At 37.0% G+C, this 20,717-nt stretch overlaps 1 long non-coding RNA gene across 2 annotated transcripts in view; it reads left to right on the top strand.

Moving 5' to 3' along the window:
• The window catches only part of LOC103095756 (uncharacterized), an 82,579-nt gene that overhangs the window by 46,667 nt on the left and 15,195 nt on the right, over positions 1-20,717 (top strand). Inside the window, exon 2 of one of the 2 annotated variants that reach the window (XR_008916649.1) lies at positions 7,832-8,030. This is a non-coding gene — a long non-coding RNA (uncharacterized LOC103095756). Of the gene's footprint in view, positions 1-7,831; positions 8,040-20,717 lie in introns of both variants that reach the window. The other variant, XR_462886.3, reaches the window with a different exon arrangement.

The raw sequence follows: 20,717 nt of genomic DNA, 5'->3' as shown, positions 1-20,717 counted from the left end.
AGTATGACCCCTTGCAACTAAGAAGAATGCTCCCTATGACCTCAAGAAATGAATTCCAAGCCATAAAATGCCAGCAATTGGGAATTATCCCTTTGTTGCAGGTACTTAATCACCATTGTACTGTAAGTTTGGACCTACTCTTCCCATTGACATCCATATTTATTGGAAAGTGTACCCTAGGCTTTTGTGGGGAGGATTTTTGTATTTAATATAACTTTTTTAGTAAATAACTTTTAAAATTCACTCTTTTCAACTAACAAACATTTCTTTTATCTTCCTACTGACTCCTTCCCTATGGAGAAAAAAAAATTGAAAAAGAAAACCCTTGTGACATAGATGCATAGTCAAACAAAACAAATTTCCTTATTGACTATGTCTGAAAATTCATGTTCCACTCTTTATATTTAGTCCATCACTTCTCTGGCAGGAGGTGGGTGGCAATCTTCATTATCAACCATTTATGATCTTGTTTGATCACTGAGCTCATCAGAGACTTAAAGTGTTTCCAAATTCTTTATTTTTATAGCATTATTACAATATAAAAGTTTCTCTTGGTTTTCGCTTCAGTCTGCAAGTCTTTTTAGGCCCTTTGAAAAGACCTCCTTCACCATTTTTCACTTCATAACTTTATTCCATTACATTCATATGCCATCATTTGTTCAGTCATTCCCTCATAGATAACCAACATGAAAAGCCACCATGAAAAGAGCTGTGATAGATATTTTTTTGTGTATATGATCTTTTCCTCTTTAATCTCTTTGCGTAGCTCCCAGAAAATCCAGTAGGGGTATTTCTAAGTCAAGGGATATGAACAATTTAGTGACTTTTGAGGTATGGTTCCAATTTACTTTCCAAAATGTATGGGCCAATCACAATTCTACCCAAATTGCATTTATATGTCTGTTCTCATACCTCTTCCAACATTTGTCATTTTCCTTTTTTGTTGGTTTTGCCAAACTGACAGGTGTGAGATGGAACCTTAATGTTACCTTAATTTGTGTTTCTCCAATTATTAAAGATTTAGAGAAATTTTCAATATGGCTATAGACAGCTTGAACTTCTCTTGAGAACTGCCTATTCATAGCCTTTGACTATTAATTGAAGATGAGGCAAAGGGAAAATTATTGTAAAGATTTTCCCTCTTAATTGTTTATTTTCAGGTGTTAGCCAAATCTAGTTTGTGCAAAAAGTTTGTAACTTTATGTAATCAAAATCATTCATTTCATCTTTTGTGATCCTTTCAATCTCTTGTTTGGTTTCAATCCCTTCATCTATTCAGAATTCGGAAAGGCAACTTCTTTCTTGTTCTTTAGATTTGTTCCTAATACTACTATGTTAAAAAATACATCAAGAATAAGTAGAAGTCACTCTCTAGGGGCCTTGAACTACAAGTCTGAGAATTGGAGGATTAGCTGAGAGGGAATATTCCTTAGGTATATTTAAACTTTTACATTAGACTTGAGCTATTGGGATACATTTAACTGTGAAGTGTTCCATCAGAGGTTGGTTGATGACCTGTGTGACATTTTGTAGACTATTGACCTATTGGTCCATGTACATCACAGCCTCATTGTGTTTTATAGACACATAACTTCTATTGTATTGTTATGTCAATTAATTAAGCTTTTATTTGAAAACCTCAGATACTATGCTAAGGGCTTTACCAATATCTCATTTAATCCTTACGATAACACTAGGAGGTAGATGCTATTATTACCTCCATTTTACAGTTGAGGAAACTGAGGCAGAGAGCAATTAGTGGGGCTCAGGATCACAAAGCTAGTAAATGTCTGAGGCAGGGTTTGAACTCAAGCCTTCCTGACTTGAGCACAGTGCTCTATACATTATGTCACCCAACTGCCTCTAGGTGTCATAGCAGGCTAACTTTGAGTGATTCTACCTGTACCTGCAACATCTCAACATTGTAAGATGTATGTAAAGTACTCCAAGGAGAAGCACACATGCTGCCGATTCTCCTGGCTAACTCCCTGTATGGTTAAGTGTATCAGAAAAACATATTAACACCAGTGGATAAAGACAGACATTGGAGAACTCAACCACAGTTGAGCTGCTCTATTACATCAAAAGATTCATCTCCTCCACTGTACTTTGAACATAACCAATCTGCCTTCTCAGAATGTGAGTAGTTACTTTGCAAATACAAAGTAAAGAAATCCTGCTTCTCTTTACTTCTACATACTGCCCCAAAGAAAGACTGGTAAAATCCTATGGGGCTATTAACTCCTGTTGATGCTTTCCTGCTTCACATCCTAATTTCCCCACCTTTGGCACTGGGACAACATATGGGTGGGGGGAGGCTTCTTGGAACAGAAAATTGTCCTCAGTGACTTGTAAGTCCCTTCTATCTCCAAGGTTCATAGCATCCAGATTTTGGCAAGACAATATGCTCCTCTATGTGAATAGACTCAGTTTTTGTCATTAAGCAACTCCATCTCATTACATTCCGCCCTGCTAGATATGAGTCTTTTATTTGTTGAAGAAGGGTTTCAAATAGATGAGGGAAAATATTATTGCCTGGATTGCCCAGAACTTGAAAAGTGGACAGCAGGTGGCTCTTTGATCTGCGGTCTTTGGCTTATCACACAGTGATCGCAGCAGCTGCCACCCCAATTGACCATGAGAAATATTTATGAGTTTGGGTGGGTCGTTTAGAGAGTAGTAGATTTTCCAGTAATGATGGGAAAGGGAAAATGGGAGAAAGTTCAAGGAGGAAGGAGAACCTTAGTTGTTGTTGAGTTAAATTTACCATTTAGTAGAAATAAGTATAAAAGCTTTCCTTTCTGAAACAAATAATATAAAACTTTACATTTTTCTCTTGTGGAAAAAGCAGATAACAATTGAGCTAGATGACTCTTCTAACCCTAAAATTCCTGAGTGTAAGGCAACATAAGCATTATTGTTGCTACTTAATTATTATTTTTTGGTCATGGTCAACTCTTCTTGATTCCATTCGGGGTTTTCTTTTTCTTTTTCAGGACAAAAACTGTCTTATTTTTGTCTTTCTACCCCTACAGCTTAGCAGAGTACTTGGTGTACAGCAGGTACTTAATAAATAAATGTATACTGATTAATTCAAAGTTGATCCACTACATGTGACCTAGAGTATCAGTTCTAGGTCACAGGTTACAATCATATTCTGAAATCCAGATCTCCAGACTCTTACCTATATTGTGCTGCCTCTGGTATCTCAGCGAATTAATCTGTTTTTCATAAGCTGTGTGACCTTGGCATTTGTGGTTTTCTTGATAAAGATGCCAGAGTGGTTTGCCATTTCTTCCTCCACATCATTTTATAGATGAGGAAATTCAGGCAAACAGGGCTAAAGTGCCCAGTTACACAGCTAGTAAGTATCTGAGGCCAGATCTGAACTCAGGAGAATAAGTTTTCATGACTTTAGATCCAGCACTCTATCTACTGCTCCACCTAACTGCCATAAGCATTATGAATACCATTTTAGAGATGTGGTCTCTGAAGCTGTAAGAGGCTAAATCAGCTGTGCATGATAGAACCAGAATCCAAACCCAAGTTTCTGGAGACAAAGTTTACCACTTTATCCACTATTCCACATGCTTATCTTGAAGTTTCCTGTTGCAAAACCAGGGGCCAGATACTTTTGAATCTCTCAATTTTTATTTCAACTGGACCTTTGCAAAGCAGGGAATTCCTGGAAGAAAATTCTTGCATTCACTTGTGAAGATGCAAAGTATTAATTGCTCTGTAGAATATAATCAAAGAAAGTAGAAATGTAGGAGAACTCTAAGTAAGCACTTTCTATGCCTGTTGTGCATGTCTCCTGAGGGAAAGAGACAAGGGAACAGATGATTTCTAATTGCCCTCCCAAATGACAATCCCCATCCCCTACAATGGGAGAAAATAATCCTACTTTCTGCTGTGGCCACCTGATTTATAGCAGAAAGCTGCTAGAAACTGGTGGAGCAATTTTCATCTGTGTCACTGCTTCTTTCTTCAAGGATGATCTCCAGCCCAGAAATGGCAAATCTTTCATGCAAAGAAGAGCTTTGAAGGCAGATCTTCCATCTCCTGTTGTACCTGCTCCTTGAGGGAAGAGTAACAGGAAAGTCAGTTGGGAGTGGGATTTCCATCTGCTGTGCAGGTTCAACTTCCACCTATTTAGTATTTAGTCTAATCTCAGTCTTTGGAGTGAAAAGGAGTAATGAAACAAGGCCTCCTCTCTGACCATACACCTTCCATCTCAAGCTCCAATTATATACAGTTCTATGTCTAGCATCTTCTGGTAAGAGGAATGACACCTCTTCATTGAAGAACATTTTCACATCCAGGTATACCCTACATCTTCCAGCAATTCTAAACTCTTGTAAATCATTATCCAAGTCCCATTCTCCATCACCTATCATTTTATTCCTTATTCTTACTACTTTTATTCCTTCTCCCCCAAAGTCCCAACCCAAAGTCATCCATCCCTACCACTGTGCCCTTTGGAATGCCTTTTTCATAGGCAATGGTTTCTCTTCATCTTAAATGGTTTCATTTTTCACTCCTTCCATCTTCTAGCTATTGCTAAAAACATGGCTCACCTGTGATGATAGTCTCTTTCCTTTTCAGTACTAGCTGCACCTTTATTCTCTTTTGCTTACTGATCAAGGCAGGGGAGTGGGAGTACTTGTTCCTTATTGCCACTTCTAGGTTTGTTCTCTACCTCTATCACCCAGTTTACTCAATCCATATCTATCATCCAATCTAAATCCCTGGTACCTGTCGTCTAGACCTCCAGTTTACTTCCCTTCTTTCCTCAATCAATTCAGTTTCTGGATCACAATTTTTCATTTGTGGCCAATCCTTTCCATCAGACTTGAGGATTTCAGCATACATACTGACTCCCTCAAGCACCATAATTACTCAGTTCTTCAATCTACTTATTTCCCATTATGTATTCCTTCAGCTCACACATAAAGAAAGATACCCTTAATCTTGCCATCATCTACAAATGTATCACTTCATGTTCAAGAAGCCCCAAATTACCTTTTTCTGACTATAATCTATTGGTTTCAACTTCTCTCTGCCTTCTTTTATCATACTCTGCTCTTTATTCCTTGAATCATTTTTCTCCCAGGACATCAGTCCTACACTAGCTGCTTTATCCTCTTTTCCTTATCTTGGCTTCTTGGTGAACCAGTTCACTACACTATCCTCTTCTCTTGAGTCCCTAGCCTCCTTATCATATGGCTAAATGGTCCCTGCCAAGCCTCAGTCTTGAATCATTCTCATCATCTCCCTTTAGGTGGAAAATGTCATGCAAATGTTAGGATTTGGGCCCACTATAAATTCTATTATAACATGGCCTGCATTGCTGCTAGGCAATCTTTCTATAGCTTCCTCATTAATTCACTATCTCGTTTCCTACAGCTGTTTTTATAGACCTTTTCATCATTTTTCAACCTTCCCATGGTTCCCTTTCCCCTCACCCTCTCAGTTGAGAATCTTGTCTAAAATTTTACAGGAAAAAAGATCATTCTTCCCTCTTTCTCATTTCATAATACTCATATGCTTTAACTAGTTCTTCCTTCACCCCCGTGTCACATGAAGAGCTGGCCTTACTCTTTATCAATGTTAACCCCTTTTCCTGTACAAGCAACCTTATTCTATACCAACTCCTCCAAGAGATTAGTCCTTTTGTCATTCCCCTGTTCCCTCTCTATTACTTATTTTCAATTTCTTCTTGTCTATTGGCTCTTTCCTTATTTCCTACAAACATATTTTAGTCTTCCCATTCTCAAAAGGTTCTCATTACCTTTACCCCTAAACTTCTTCCCCCACCCCCTCCTTAATTACTGTAAAGGACAACATCATCTTTCTCAGGCTCACAATTTATGAGTCATTTTGGATTCCTCATTATCTCTTAATTCTCATACCCAAGTTGCTGCCAAAGCCTGTTGATTTCACTTTTGCAACATCTCTCAAATATGCCTCCTTCTCTTTTCTCTTTTTTGACTTTGCCACCACACTAGTACAGGGCCTCATTCCCTGACTCATTGCAATAGCCTATTGGTGGTTCTGTCTACCTCAAGCCTATTATTACAATTCATTCTCCATTCAGCCACCAAAAAGATTTTCAAAAGCTCAGGTCTGACCATGTTACTGTCCTACCCAATAAATTCCAGTTGTTTCTGATTGCCTTTAGGATGGAATATAAAATCTTATTTGGCATTCAAAGTCCTTAATAACCTGCCTTCTCTACCCCACCTTCCCAGTTTTTTTACGTCTTACTTCCCACCTTTACTCTTCAATCTGAATGGAAACACTTTGTTCCAATGGCCAGGAAGGCAGCAGAAGCAGATGCTGTGGAGCACTTAGAACTTGGTCAGACATTGAATATACTAAGGTCATTGGTCATATCCTGGACCATAACCAGTCACTTTGACTTTTGTCTTGCCACTGGACTTTGACAACTCTGGATGAGAGAGATGACTTTCTGTAATTTTACACAGTCAAGATATCATTTCCATTATGTTATTGGTGCTCTTCAAAAATGGACCAACAACAACTCTTCCATCTAGTGACACTGGTCTTCTTACTGTTGCATGATCAACACCCTCCTCTTGGCTCTGGGTACTTTCTCTGGCTCTTTATTATACTTGGAAAGTTCTACTCTCTCATCTCCACTTCCTTTAAATCCCGGCTAAACTTTCAGCTCTGACAGGTAGCTTTTCCCAATCCCCCTGAATTCTAGTACCTTTTCTCTTTTAATTATTTCCTATTTATCCTGAACATAGCTTATTTGTACATATCTATTTGCTTGTTTTCTGCCCCTTTAGACAGTGACTTCAGTGAGGAGCTGTCTTTTGCTTCTTTTGCATCCTTCTTGCTTAGCATAATTCCTAAAATGGAATAAGTGCTTAATAAATGTTAATTGGTTGACAGAAAGTAGCTTGGGGTCTTGCTCAGGGACACACAGCTAGTCAGAATAAGATTAACCCTGGTCTTTCTCACTGAAAGACTACCTCTCTATTCTCTCTGTCATGTTAACTCTCTTTACTTTTTATATATAGCTAGAAAAACAAGTAAATTTGGAGTTGAAATCCTTGATACTTTGATGTTCACGTTTTTTCTTTTGCTCTCATTTCATTCTTTCTTTAAATGTATGATCAAAAACACATTGTAATAATAACACCAACAAACAGTGATAAATAATGCCTAGAAATATGATTTTAATGCCATCATATTGATTGCAAAAGCCAAAACTGTATAGTAAGATGATCAAAAACAATGTTCACAAATATGGTCTATGAGTCCCACAGTAATAGAGAAACCATACCTAGGGGTAGTTCAAGTGACTTTTTGCCCCTGATTACTAAGACTACTCATTAAAAATGAACAAATTGGGGGGCAGCTGGGTAGCTCAGTGGATTAAGAGCCAGGCCTAGAGATGGGAGGTCCTAGGTTCAAATCTGGCCTCAGCCACTTCCTAGCTGTGTGACCCTGGGCAAGTCACTTGACCCCCATTGCCTAGCCCTTACCACTCTTCTGCCTTGGAGCCAATACACAGTATTGACTCCAAGACGGAAGGTAAGGGTTTAAAAAAAAATGAACAAATTAATCAGAAGGGCTATAAATACATGAGTCCTTAGGAGATCCAGAAAGGGCAATAAATTAAAGTACTGATTGCTTTCCCCTCCTATATTAGGAGGAGAGGCAGGATAGCAGTCTATCATTACCTTTCCTGAAGATGCCAAGCTTCCAGCTTCTCAAGAATGTCAGAACTTTGCCAACCTAGTATGTACCTCTCATCTTACTACTTTAAAAGTAATCTGAATCTGTTGTTTTCTTGAAGGTATGGAGCTTCCCCTGAAGAACAAATCAGAGCTTGCTCTGTACATTACGGTCTTCAGGAGTTTTCTGGAATATTGAGAGGTCAAGTGACTTGTCAAGGATCACACAGATAGTATGTATATCAAATGTGCTTGACCAAACAAGTCTTCCTGATTCCAAAACCAGTTCTCTACCCACTATTCCAACAAGAACCTTTTGAGGTTAGTAGGGTAAGTATATTATCTCTACTTTACATTTGGAAGAACTGAGACTTGTCAGAGGTTACATACTTGATCAGCAACTGGGCTTGGACTTGAGCTCAGATCTTTTACCAACAAATCCAATATTCTCTCATCACTTGTTTGGGAAAAGACAAAAACAAACAAACAAAAAAAAACATTGCACATCAGCTGCTAGAAAAGGGGAAGAATATTCACTAGAGAAAATGAACAGATACTTTCAATCATGAAATATAGGGAGCTTATAGTGCATAATTATTTGTTTTAAGAACACAGTTCTCTTTGTTTAATTGTTGTAAAGTAACAGCCAATGAGTATTATTGTGGGTCACCAAGTGCTGTTCACACCAATGGATCATCATGGCAACAATTCAGCAAAACATTCTCCCAGCGTAAACCCTTGATTCAAAAAGTTCAGCTCCTCTACAACTGCCAGAAGATTATATTACCACTTGTAGTAACTTCTCATTTATGTTCTTCCACTCTCATAACAAGGGCTTTCAAAACATTGTTACTTGACACATTCCATTTCTATATAAACAAGATAGTCTTTGAGTGAGATGCCTTTCCAAGTTGGGTTAAATTTGAGACATAAGTGCACTTCAGAGTTTAAATGGAGTAGAATACAAATGTGAGCAGGAGAAGAAAGAGGCATCTTACACTGATCTGCATTTTTTATATAACCTCTATGGTAGAAGAGATATTGGTTTTTTAGACATTGCCTACACTCATTGTGCCCAAAGCTCGACCCTATAGCTTATTTACAGCTAATTCCTCAATGTGATTCTATAACTTAAAAACATATTACTTGTTAATTGGTTGGCCAAAAACTGGAGCTACAAGTAGGGAAAAAATCCTTCCAACAAGGAGCAACCTTTCCTTTTTCATTCTCTCTTTCAAAAAATTTTTCTTACATTGCTGCTTCTGTCATTTTTTACCATAGCAAATATGGTGCGGTTCTCTTCTTTTGAAGGCTAGATTTCAGGGCTAAGAATAAATAACCTCTTTGGAGATATAGGACTATCTAGATCATGCATCACACTATCATAGTTTTGGAACTGGAAATGATGTTAAGAGGCCATCTAGTCTAATCCTCTCATTTTATAGGTGAGGAAAATTGAGACTTAGAGATATTAAATAAATTATTCAGAGTCACAGGATGCAAATGACAGAGATGGGATTTGAACTCAGGTGTTCCTAACTCTAAACTAGGTAAGATGTTCACTAGGCCAAGCAACAGTGGCTGAGGAATATTGTCCTTTACTTTCTCTTCTTTCTGCTGTCTGGTAAATCTTTAGAGAAGTTATTATGAAATCTTATTTTTGTAGTTATACCAAACTTTTCCACTCTCCTTAAATTCTTAAATGCACCCTGCTTGTCACTTACTATGGCTTTGTTGCAAACATCAAGTTTTGGGGGGCAGCTGGGTAGCTTACTGGATTGAGAGCCAGGCCTAGAGATGGGAGGTCCTAGGTTCAAATCTGGCCTCAGACACTTCCCAGCTGTATGACCCTGGGCAAGTCACTTGACCCCCATTGTCTAGCTCTTACCACTCTTCTGCCTTGGAGCCAATACACAGTATTGACTCCAAGACAGAAGGTAAGGGTTAAAAAAACAACAAAAAAATCAAGCTTTTGCAAAGATTTTATTTCATTGTTAATATGGAGTCATTCAATTCTCTAAACATTTATTTTGTGCCTACTATGTGTCAGACCCTGCACTAAATGCTGGAGATACAAATAAGAAAAAGAAAGACAGTCTTAAATCAAGATCTCTAAAATAAAAGGATGTATTATATTCTAATAGGGAAAGACAATGTGGAAAGAGGTTGGGGAACCAACAGAGGGCACCAAGAAGGGGGTATCTGGAAATCAATTAGAGGTGTGCATCCAGGACAGAGTGAACTACTCAGTCCAAGTTCAGTTCTCTACAAAGCAAAGCTTTGGTTGGAGTTGAGTGCTCCCCCCTCAAGTCCTTCAATCAGAGAGGGGAAGAAGCTGAGGGAGGTGGGAAAGTATTGAATATCCAAGTTTGCAGCATGGACATGAGATCTGAAGTGATGAGTTTATTCCTGGAGGGATGTGTTCTATGGAGCTGAAACCAAGCAGAGCTGCGGACAGAAGGTGTAATGAGCTGCTAGCTGCCTTCCCCCATTCCTTGGCATAGCTCTCTAACACCACTCATTGACTTCTCCACTGTCCCTTTTCAGAAGGGTACTCTAATCTCTAAATCTGAGCTATGGATCCTAGACCCCTCGAACTTCTCTGTACCTTCTTCTATGAGTCACCTATTTTCTTGTCTCCTTTCATTTTTAATCTCTACCACTCTGCCCTCTTCCCCTTGCCTAAAAAATTCAGTTTTAAAAAAATCTTATAAACTTTTCCTTCATCCAGTTATTTAAAGCTACCTTATTATTGCTATTTCTTCAACTGTTAAATTTCAAGAGAATATCTTTACTTACTGCCCCCAATTCTACACCTGTTAACATCTTTTATTTTTGACTCACACCTCTATTACTCTATGGAAACTGATCTTTCCAAGGATATGATGAATTTTCAAATCCATTAGCCTTTTCTCATTCCTTAGTCTCTTTCCATTATATAATACTGTTGATCATTCCTCTCCTAGTTAAATTTTGACCATGCTAATATGATTTGAAGCTGGGTTTCATAAAATTCTAGTATTCACTTATATTTTGAGTGTGGGGATCTGGGGATATATGGGATATATATTACTATATATGCAATACATATATATCATATATATAATACATTATGCATATTTTATATAATACAGTATTATACATATATGATGCTGGTGGTATTACACTAATCCTTTCCAATTTAATAGTTGTCTATATTTAAGTCCAAATTGAGAAAAATAGTTTTTCATTTGCAGGTCTTTTGCTTCTTCAGTACAGTCATTGGTAGAGAAAAATTTAACACAATATTTAAACTTTGAAGGTAAATGCCTTTATATAAAGGAACATATGTTCTCCATCCCTTCTCCCTCCGCCACCACCCCTGCCCCACTCCTCTTCTTTGCTTTCATTTCCTTTAACTTGAAATGAAAATATCATTTTGTGGGTAGAGAGAAAATAATTTGTCCTGGGATCTAAGTAACAAGAGAATCAATTTTTTCAATATTCTTCTGACAAAAATAGCATTTCAATTGTGTGGAATTTTCATTTGTTAAAAATATGATTTTTAAAATATTTTCCACATTTACATATTTCATTTTATTTCTCTCTCCTCCCCCCTCCCAGATCCAATAAGCATTTCTACTGGGTTATACAAATGTTGTCACTTATACCTACTTCCATATTATTAATTTTTGCAATAGAGCAATCTTTTAAAACCAAAAGCATAAACAAGTCATTTCTTCTTCTTCTGTGTTTCTAGTCTCACAACTCTTTCTCTCAATGTGAATAGCATTGTTTCTCATAGGACCCTTAGGATTTCTTGTATTAGCAAAGAACATTGCATTGTTCCATAGTGTTTTGCTTTCTGTGTATAATGTTCTCTTGGTTCTGCTCATTTCACTCTGCATCAGTTCCTGGAGGTTCTTCAAGTTCATATAGTAAGCCTCTAGTTCATCATTCCTTACAGCTCAATAGTATTCCATGACCATCATAGACCACAATTTGTTTATCCATTCCTTAATTGAGGGACACCCCCTTGCATTTTCCAAATTTTTGACACCACAAAGAACATGGCTATGAATATTTTTGTACAAACATTTTTCATTATTATCTCTTTAGGGTACAAACCTACTAGTGGTATTGCTGGATCAAAGGGAATGCATTCTTTTAAAGCCCTTTGGGCATAGTTCCAAGTTGCCTTCTATAATGGTTGGATCAATTCACAACGCCACCAGCAATGTATTAGTGTCCCAATTTTGCCACAACCCTTTCAACATTCATTATTTGCCTTTATTGTTATATTGGCCAAACTGCTAGGTGTAAGGTAGTGCCTCAGTGTTGTTATGATGTGTATTTCTTTAATTATGAGAGATTTAGAATACTTTTTGATGTGTTTATTGATATTTTTGATTTCTTTATCTGAAAACACCCTACTCATGTCCCTTGACCATTTGTCAATTGGGGAATGGCTTGATTTTTTATACAATTGACTTAAACTCCTTATAATTTTGAGAAATTAGACCTTTGTCAGAAGTTTTAGTTATAAAATTTTCCCCCAATTAATTGCTTCCCTTCTAATTTTGGTTGCATTGGTTTTAATTGTACAAAAAATTTTTAATTTAACATAACCAAAATTATTCATTTTACATTTTGTAATATTCTCTTTCTCTTGCTTGGTCTTAATTTCTTTCCTTTCCCATAGATCTGACATATATGCTATCTTATGTTCACCTAATTTATTTATAACTTCCCTCTTTATATTTAAGTCATTTACCCATTCTGAATTTATCTTGGTATAGGGTATGAGATACTGATCTAAACCTAATCGCTGCCATATGTTTTTTCCATTTTCCCAGCAGTTTTTTGTTAAATAGTGAGTACTTGTCCCAAAAGTTAGGATCTTTGGGTTTATCAAACATTATCTTGCTGAAGTCATTTACCCAAGTCTATTCCATTGGTCTATTCTATCTCTTAGACAATATCATATTGTCTTGATGACCACTGCTTTATTAGTATAGTTTAAGATCTTGTACTTCTAGGTCTCCATCCTTTACATTTTTTCATTAGTTTCCTTCATATTCTTGATTTTTTGTTCTTCCAAATGAACTTTGTTAGATTTTTTCTAATTCTATACAAAAGTTTTTTGGTATTTTGATAGGCATGTCACTGAATAAGTAAATTAGGGAGAATTGTAATTTTTATTATATTAGCTCATCCTACCAATGAACAATTAATGTTTTTCCAATTGTTTAGATTTAGTTTTATTTGTGTGAAAAGTGTTTTGTAGTTGTGTTTATATAATTCTTGAGTTTGTCTTGGCAGATAGATTCCCAAATATTTTATGTTACCTAGAATGATTTTAAAATGGAGTTTCTCTTTCTAACTCTTGCTGCTGATTTTTGTTGGAAATAAATAGAAATGCTGATGATTTATTTGGGTTTATCTTGTACCCTGCAACTTTGCTAAAGTTGTTAATTATTTACACTAGCTTTTTAGTTGATTTTCTTGAGTTCTCTAAGTATACCATGCTATCATCTTCAAATAGTGATAGTTTCCTCACTGTCTACTTTAATCTCTTCAATTTATTTTCCTTTCTTAATTGCTACAGCTAGCATTTCTAGTACAATATTAAATAATAATGGTAATAATGGGCGTCCTTGCTTCACTCTTGATTTTATTAGGAAGTCTCCTAACTTATCCCCATTGAAGATGATACTTGCTAATGGTTTTACATAGTATTTATTATTTTGAGGAATGACCCTTCTATTCCTATACTTTCTAGTATTTTTTTAAAACCCTTACCTGCTGTCTTGGAGTAAATACTGTGTATTGGCTCCAAGGCAGAAGAGTGGTAAGGGCTAGGCAATGGGGGTTAAGTGACTTGCCCAGGGTCACACAGCTGGGAAGTGTCTGAGGCCAGATTTGAACCTAAGACATCCTAGGCCTGGCTCTCAATCCACTGAGCCACCCAGATACCCCCTTTTTATTTTTTTATTATTTTATTTTTAATAGGAATGGGTGTTGTAGTTTGTTGAAGGTTTTTTTCTGAGTCTATTGAGATAATCATGTGATTTCTGTTAGTTTGAATACTGATATGGTCAATTATGTGGATGATTTTCCTAATGTTAAACCAGCCTTGCATTTCTGGTATAAATCCCACCTGGTCATAGTGGATAATCCATTTTATTTTTATTTATTTTTTATCCACGGTGGATAATAATATTTAAAAATTCTTTTACATTTATTCTCATATCCCTGATATTTCTGATAGTTATTTTTTTAAAAATTCAATATTTAGCAAGAAATTTAATGTGAAACATTAACTCAGTTTCAAAATACAATGTATCACAATCCTTTTTTTAGTCCCCCCCCAACTCAGTCACTGTGGCATTTTTAAAAAACAACAATGCCTTCTAGAATTTAGGTGTTATAAATTAGAAAGACTTGCTCTGGCGGCCTGTGGAACACTGCCCAAGCTGCAGTATCTAATTCTAGCCTCTTGATTATGGGTGTGGAGGTGATAAATGAAAACAGAAATAAGCGTTGTCTTGGCTGGTAATGTGCTAACAACAATCATAATAGTTACCAATCATATAGCACTTTATGACTTCAAAGTATTTTCCTCCCAGTGCCCCTTCAAACTATGTAGTATAAATATTATTCTTCCTATTTTACAAATGAGGAAATTGAGACTCAAAGAAGTTATATCACTTGCTTATAGTGATATATGACTGCTAAGTAGCAAACCTGGAACTCAACTGCAGGAATTAGAAAAATTTGATTTTAATGTATTTAGAGTTAATCAAGGACATTGCTTTGGTTTAACTTTTTTCATGTTTCCTTGTGCTCTTTATTCATATGATCATGTGAAATACAAAGAGAAGAAAAGCAAAACAAAAGGTGTTTTTAGCAATATAATTAGCATTTTATACGGGATAGAGCACTAGATTTAGAGTTAGTAGCACTTGGGTTTGAATCTTGTCCTGCACACCTGATAGCTGTGGGCAAGTCATTTAACCTCTCGTTCTCTCACTCTGCTAATGTGTATAATGGGGACAATAACAGCATCTACCTTACAGGATTGTTGTGAGGATCAAATAAGATAATTAATTTCAAGTGTTTTATACATATCAGAGAATTATATAAATGTTAGCTGTAAGCATAATCATTACATAATTATCAGGTAATGAACCTGAAAACATGATATTTATTCAGATTGTCTTCTGGGCCATTTGGCATGCTTCTGGACATTAATTAAATTCACTTCAATCCAGGACAAATTTATTAAACATCTATTATCTGCAGGCAAGGTGATAGGTGGTAAGGATACAAAACAGCTAATTAACCAATCAAAGAATAGGTATTTTTGGTGTTTGTTAAATTTAAGGCATTATCTAGGTTGTGGAAACACAAATGTGGCTAAAGATGGTAGGAGAATATTTTCTTATTCTCCATATCCACAGGTAGATTAATTTAAGGTCCTCTCCAATTTTAAAGATCTAACATCTTGTCCCAACACTCTTACATACAGAGGCATTCTTTCTAAAGTGCCAATAAATTGAATAATTCACTTTGGTCTAGTGATAGGAAATAATTGAACACAAACACTAAATGCCCAATTAAAAACTGATTGATTTGTCTGTTTTTATAAATGACTGATTGGTCACTTGAATCTCATGGAACTGGGAAGTAGAAACTGAGACCTCAAGTAGAAAGCAATTCCTCATTTGGAGAATGAAGGGTTGTACTGGACAACCTTAGTGGTCCTTTCTAGTTTTAATAATTAATCTGCCGGTAAACATATGGAATACTCAACATAGAGCAACTGAGAAGTTTTAAGGACCCAAGAGATCTTATTTCAAGTTCTATCAGTCAAACAGCCATATATGGAATGTTTTTTTTTTTTAATTTAGAGGTTGGTTTGAAAAGGATGAAGGTAACTCAGAACTAACTAGCAGCACATCATTAACAGAAAGTAACAGGTTTAGATTTATGTGGATTTCATCAGGTCCATTTTTTCCCTTCCCTCCCCCCACCCCCGGCCCCACTCTTCTATCTGACTTTGCCACAGTAGTCTTTTCTTTTTTTCTGGGAGATCAATAAAGTACTGATGAAATGAAAGTGTGGGCCACAGATGTGAACAATTTTGGAAGGGAGGAGGTTGGAGTTGGGCAAAAGATACATCACTGAAAGACATGTATGTTCACCACACTTGTAAGAAAGTAGGAGCATAGTTGAAGTTGTCTAGAGGGACATAAACCAATCCTTGATTTTCCTCTCCATTCTTTTCTCTTGTCTTCTAGACCATTCAGCATGTTTCTGGATAGCAACTAAATTCACTACAAATTTATCAAACATCTACTATCTGCCTGGAGCTGTGATAGGTGCTTTGAATACAAAGCAACTAATAAATCAATCAAGGAATGTTTGGGCTTTTTGCGGGGAGGTGTCTATTCCATGTAAGGTTTTATTCTAGGTTCTGAAAATGCAAAGATAAATGTGAAATAGTTCCAACTTTCAAAAAATCTTATACACTCTTGAGGAAGAACATGTATGCATATAATTGGATATGAAGATACAAATTAATTCCAAGGGGCAGATTTTTAGTGATTTTAAGGAAACTAGGTGTGTGATCCTGAGCAAGTCCCTTTTCCCTGTTTGCCTCAGTTTCCCCATTTTTTCAAATGATCTGGAGAAGCAATGAAGAGGGAGACCATTCAGGTATAGGGGCTGCCTGTGTAAAAACATGAGGGTGAGATACCCATTGTCGAGTACGGGGAATACAAAATAAGCCAGTTTGGTTGGGAAGTAAAGGGTATGACAAGGGAGTAATGTGAGATCAATCTGAAGAGATCAGTTTGTGATAAAATATTAAGAACTGGAAAATATTTTGGAAATCATATTTAGTCCTAGGGTGGAAATGGACACCTCTGTCAGTCTGCTGAAACCTTTGAACCCTTTATCAGAATATGTTTTTTTTTCATTCATAATTGAAGGATATAATACATTTCAGTTAGAGGCTAGCAAAAATAAAGATGTATTTTTCCCATCCAAATTTATGGGTCCCTTGAGATCTATTCACAAACTGTAACCTGAACCTTAAGTTAAAAAATCCTAATTTCTCATTTTGCATTTGTATAACTTCCAGAGAAATTAAGTAGGGGTGCTTTCAAAGTCACACATAATAGTGAAAAGAAGAATTAGGATTTGAACTAAAGCCCATTGGCTACTATACCACACTATGCTTGGATCTTCCTTTGAATAGATCATCTCAGTTAGTTCATAGAGCCAAGAAGGAAGAAGAGAGGATAGTCCCCTATACCTTTCTTTTGGATTACCAACTCTCCCATTGTTTTATCTTTTTAAAGTCATTTCTTTCACTGTCTTTCAAAGTCTGACTTTTGCCTGGTTGTCTAACAGCAGAGAAAGAGTTGGAGAAGTAGGTTTGCACCTAAAAAGCATACAGGAATCTGGAGAGAGTGCCCAGAGACTTGATCGGCACCAAAGACTAATGGTGATATATTCTCTCACGCTTTTAATATATTCCCTCATGACAGCCTAGAGTTTCTCTTCCAGGGCTGGGTAAGTATTTCTTTGCCTGTCAGTGAACAGGGGAGACAGAGAGACACACAGAGAGATCGCTTGTCCATTTTACAGACAGAACACTCTTCTAATCGGCTGTGGAAAGTGATGGATGGGTAGCAGATGCTTCCACCAGCCTTAGACTCTTTAGACTTTTTCTCAGCTTGACATCCCTGATGGAAACTCACTGAAGATTGCTCAACTATTCAGCAGAGGATTCCCAGAGTAAGCAAGGTATTTTGGGTCTCAGTACATATGCTAAGAGTCTTGGGGTCCTTTGGTCCCTCTGTCACAAAGGTCTCATTGCCTACAGTGCTAGCATGATCATGATTTCTAAGCCTGGAACTAAGCTAAGCACATTAAAAATGGTCTTTTGGGAACATAGTCCAAGTCATCTATAATCTATACATCTGTCTGAGCCACTGAAATGCCCCAGGACCAAAAATCTCTCTGTCTCTCTGTCTCTGTCTCTGTCTGTCTGTCTGTCTGTCTCTGTCTGTCTGTCTCTCTCCCCCTCCCTCCTCATTCTCCACTTTCACTAGGCACATTGGGCAAAGTGCCCCTAACTTGTGCTTGACAAATGACCCAGACACCTGTCTGTCTGTGCAACATTATCCATAGGTCAGTACTGCCTTGCCTCCTGGAGGCCTGACTCAAACCCTTTCCACTTTATTCAGCTTGGCTAGCCAACGACCCTTGGACTGTCCTGTCCTGTCCTGGCATTTGAAAGTAGGGATGTCACTGCTAATGATCAATTTTCATAGCCGTAATCTAAGAGCAATGCCAGGATCCACCTATTACTTTATTTTAAGGTCAATTTGCAAATGGTGGGGAGAAATGGAGATGGCTCTTTCTCTCTAAGACCTCACTTCTAGGGTTAATCATGTCCAGGACTCCAAGTCCTATCTAGGCTTCCTTTTCTGAACAGCTGAACTGTTTCTGGTGAGTTTCAGCCCTTAAACTGGACGAGCAAGGGAGAGAGTCCGAGACTGAGAGAAGCATCTGCTGCCCATCCATCACCTCCCCCAGCCAGTTGAAGCAGGACACTTTGGTCTGTGGCCTGATACGACCATCTCCCTCCCTATCTGCTGACTGTGGCAGATGAAGAAATCATTACCCGGTGGTCAGTGGAAGAGAAACATTGGGCTGTCATGAGGGAAATAGGGTAACATATGTGAGGACTCATTACAGTCAGTATTTCATTAGTCCCCAAACCTTCTGGATCTCATGTTTCTGTATTTGCTTATTTGTATTTGCTCAGTGGAACAATTTGATTCAATTCAATTCAACTAATAATTATGAAGCATAAGATATATATTTCTAGACAAAAATGAAAAAAAAAATCCCTGCCCTCTAGTTGACATACTACGTATACTGCTAAGTAACCAGAAGGTCATTTCGGAAGACATAGAACATGAAAAACTAAGGGTATCAGAGAAAGAAGGAGATGACTAAGTCTTGAAGGAAGCCAAGGATTCTAAAATGTGTAAACAACAAAGGAATTTGTTTTAGATTTGGACCAACATGTGCAAAAGCATGAAGGTAGGAGATGGAATCCTAGTTCAGGAAATCAGTCCAATAGTCTGGCTAAAACATGGAGTATATGAAGGCTAGTAATGTGAAATGATTCTAAAAAGATAGATGGAGGTTAGATTGTTTTTTTTTTTCAATACCTTTCAGTTCATATTAGAATTAGAAGTGGAAGGGAACAATTACTCATTGTGCCAATTATGTGCCAGGCATTGTGGTAAGCAATTTACAAATATTATATCGTTTGAAGTCATATAGTCTAACTGTCCTTCACATTATTTACTAATTAGCAGATTTCAGGGGTGCAGTTTGGCACAGCAGTATTCCACCACAATTACATGTCACAATTTGTTTAGTCATTTTCATTATGAAGCATAAGATATATATTTCTAGACAAAAATGAAAAAAAAAAACAACAAACCCTGTCCTCTAGTTGACATACTATGTATACTGCTAAGTAACCAGAAGGTCATTTCAGGAGACATAGAGCATGAAGAACTAAGTGTATCGGAGAAAGAAGGAGATGACTAAGTCTTGAAGGAAGCCAAGGATTCTTGTTGATGTTGATGGACATCTTGTCAATTGCTACCAGTTTTTTGCCACCATAAGAAGTTATAAGTTCTTTTGCTTTTTCCTTCATCACCTTAGAAATTGGACCAGATAGTGCCATTCCTGAAACAAAGGGTATGCATAGTTTGACAGCTCTTTAGGTAAAATTCCACATTGATCTCCAAAATGAATGGATCAATTCACAGTTCCTTGGTGTTGTCTTTTAACATGAACAAACTTTTTCACCATTAACAAATTTTAAATAATGTGGCTCCTATGGGTGGAAAATATTTTTTAAGATTAATAGAAATTCGCTGTAATATAAAATGAATCATAAGTTGCACAAAAAAGAATCCTAAGAGTAAATACCTAGTGCAGTCTATGAATTATTTAGATGGATTAACCATCAATTCATTCAACAAGCACTTGTGAAGACTACTTGTGTGCCAGATTTTATGTTATACACACACACACACACACATAGATATACATATATAGTGTGAATGTGCATGCATGTGTGTATAAAATAATAGATTTAGAGCTATTTGTCTTTAGATATCACCTCATGCACTTGCCTCATTTTAGATGAGGAAACCAATTCTTAGAGAGGTTGAGTGTTTTGTCCAGTATCACACGGGTTAATTGGTGCAGACAATGAGGCGTCAAACCTAGGTTTCTGTGACAAAATCCATTCTCTTCCAATTCCAAGACAGTGTTTTGAATGAGTAAATCTTTTATTTGCTTCCTTTTATGAGTAGTCACAGTTTTTAGAACCTCAGAGCTTTTCTCCTGCCTCTCCTAATTCTACTTTAAAGTTTGAATTCAATTCTTCCACCTTCTCTTATAGTAGTCCTAACTGATCTTGTCTTCATTCCTTCCCCTCTCCAAGTCATCTTCTGCACAAATGGTATTCCTAAAATGCAGATCTGATCTCTACTCCTCAACAAAATCTTCAATGCATCTTGATTGCCTCTAGGGAAAAAAAAAACTCAACTTGGCTTTGAAAACTCTTCACAATGGCAGCTAGTGGATAGAGCCAGTCCTGGGATTGGTAGGACTTGGGCTTAAGTCTTGATTCAGACACTTTCTGGCTGTGTGACCCTGGACAAGTCATTTAACCCCAATTTCCTAGCCCTTACTACTCTTCTGCCTTAAAACAGATACAGATACTAAGTATTGATTCTAAGATAGAAGAAAAGATTTTTTAAAAACTTCACAATCTGAGTCACATTAGGTTTCCAGCCTTACTTCTTATCACTACTCCTCTTCATACAGTCTCTGCTCAAATCAAATGAGCCCACTACAAACTATTCTAGTTGGACTATGTCTCCCATACATGAAATTCCAACTCTTACTTTCATCCCTTGG

Source organism: Monodelphis domestica, chromosome 2 (genome assembly GCF_027887165.1).
Source record: "Monodelphis domestica isolate mMonDom1 chromosome 2, mMonDom1.pri, whole genome shotgun sequence".
Taxonomy (NCBI): domain Eukaryota; kingdom Metazoa; phylum Chordata; class Mammalia; order Didelphimorphia; family Didelphidae; genus Monodelphis; species Monodelphis domestica.
Note: the sequence above shows the minus strand (reverse complement) of the source record. Positions and strands in the feature narration are given on the sequence as shown.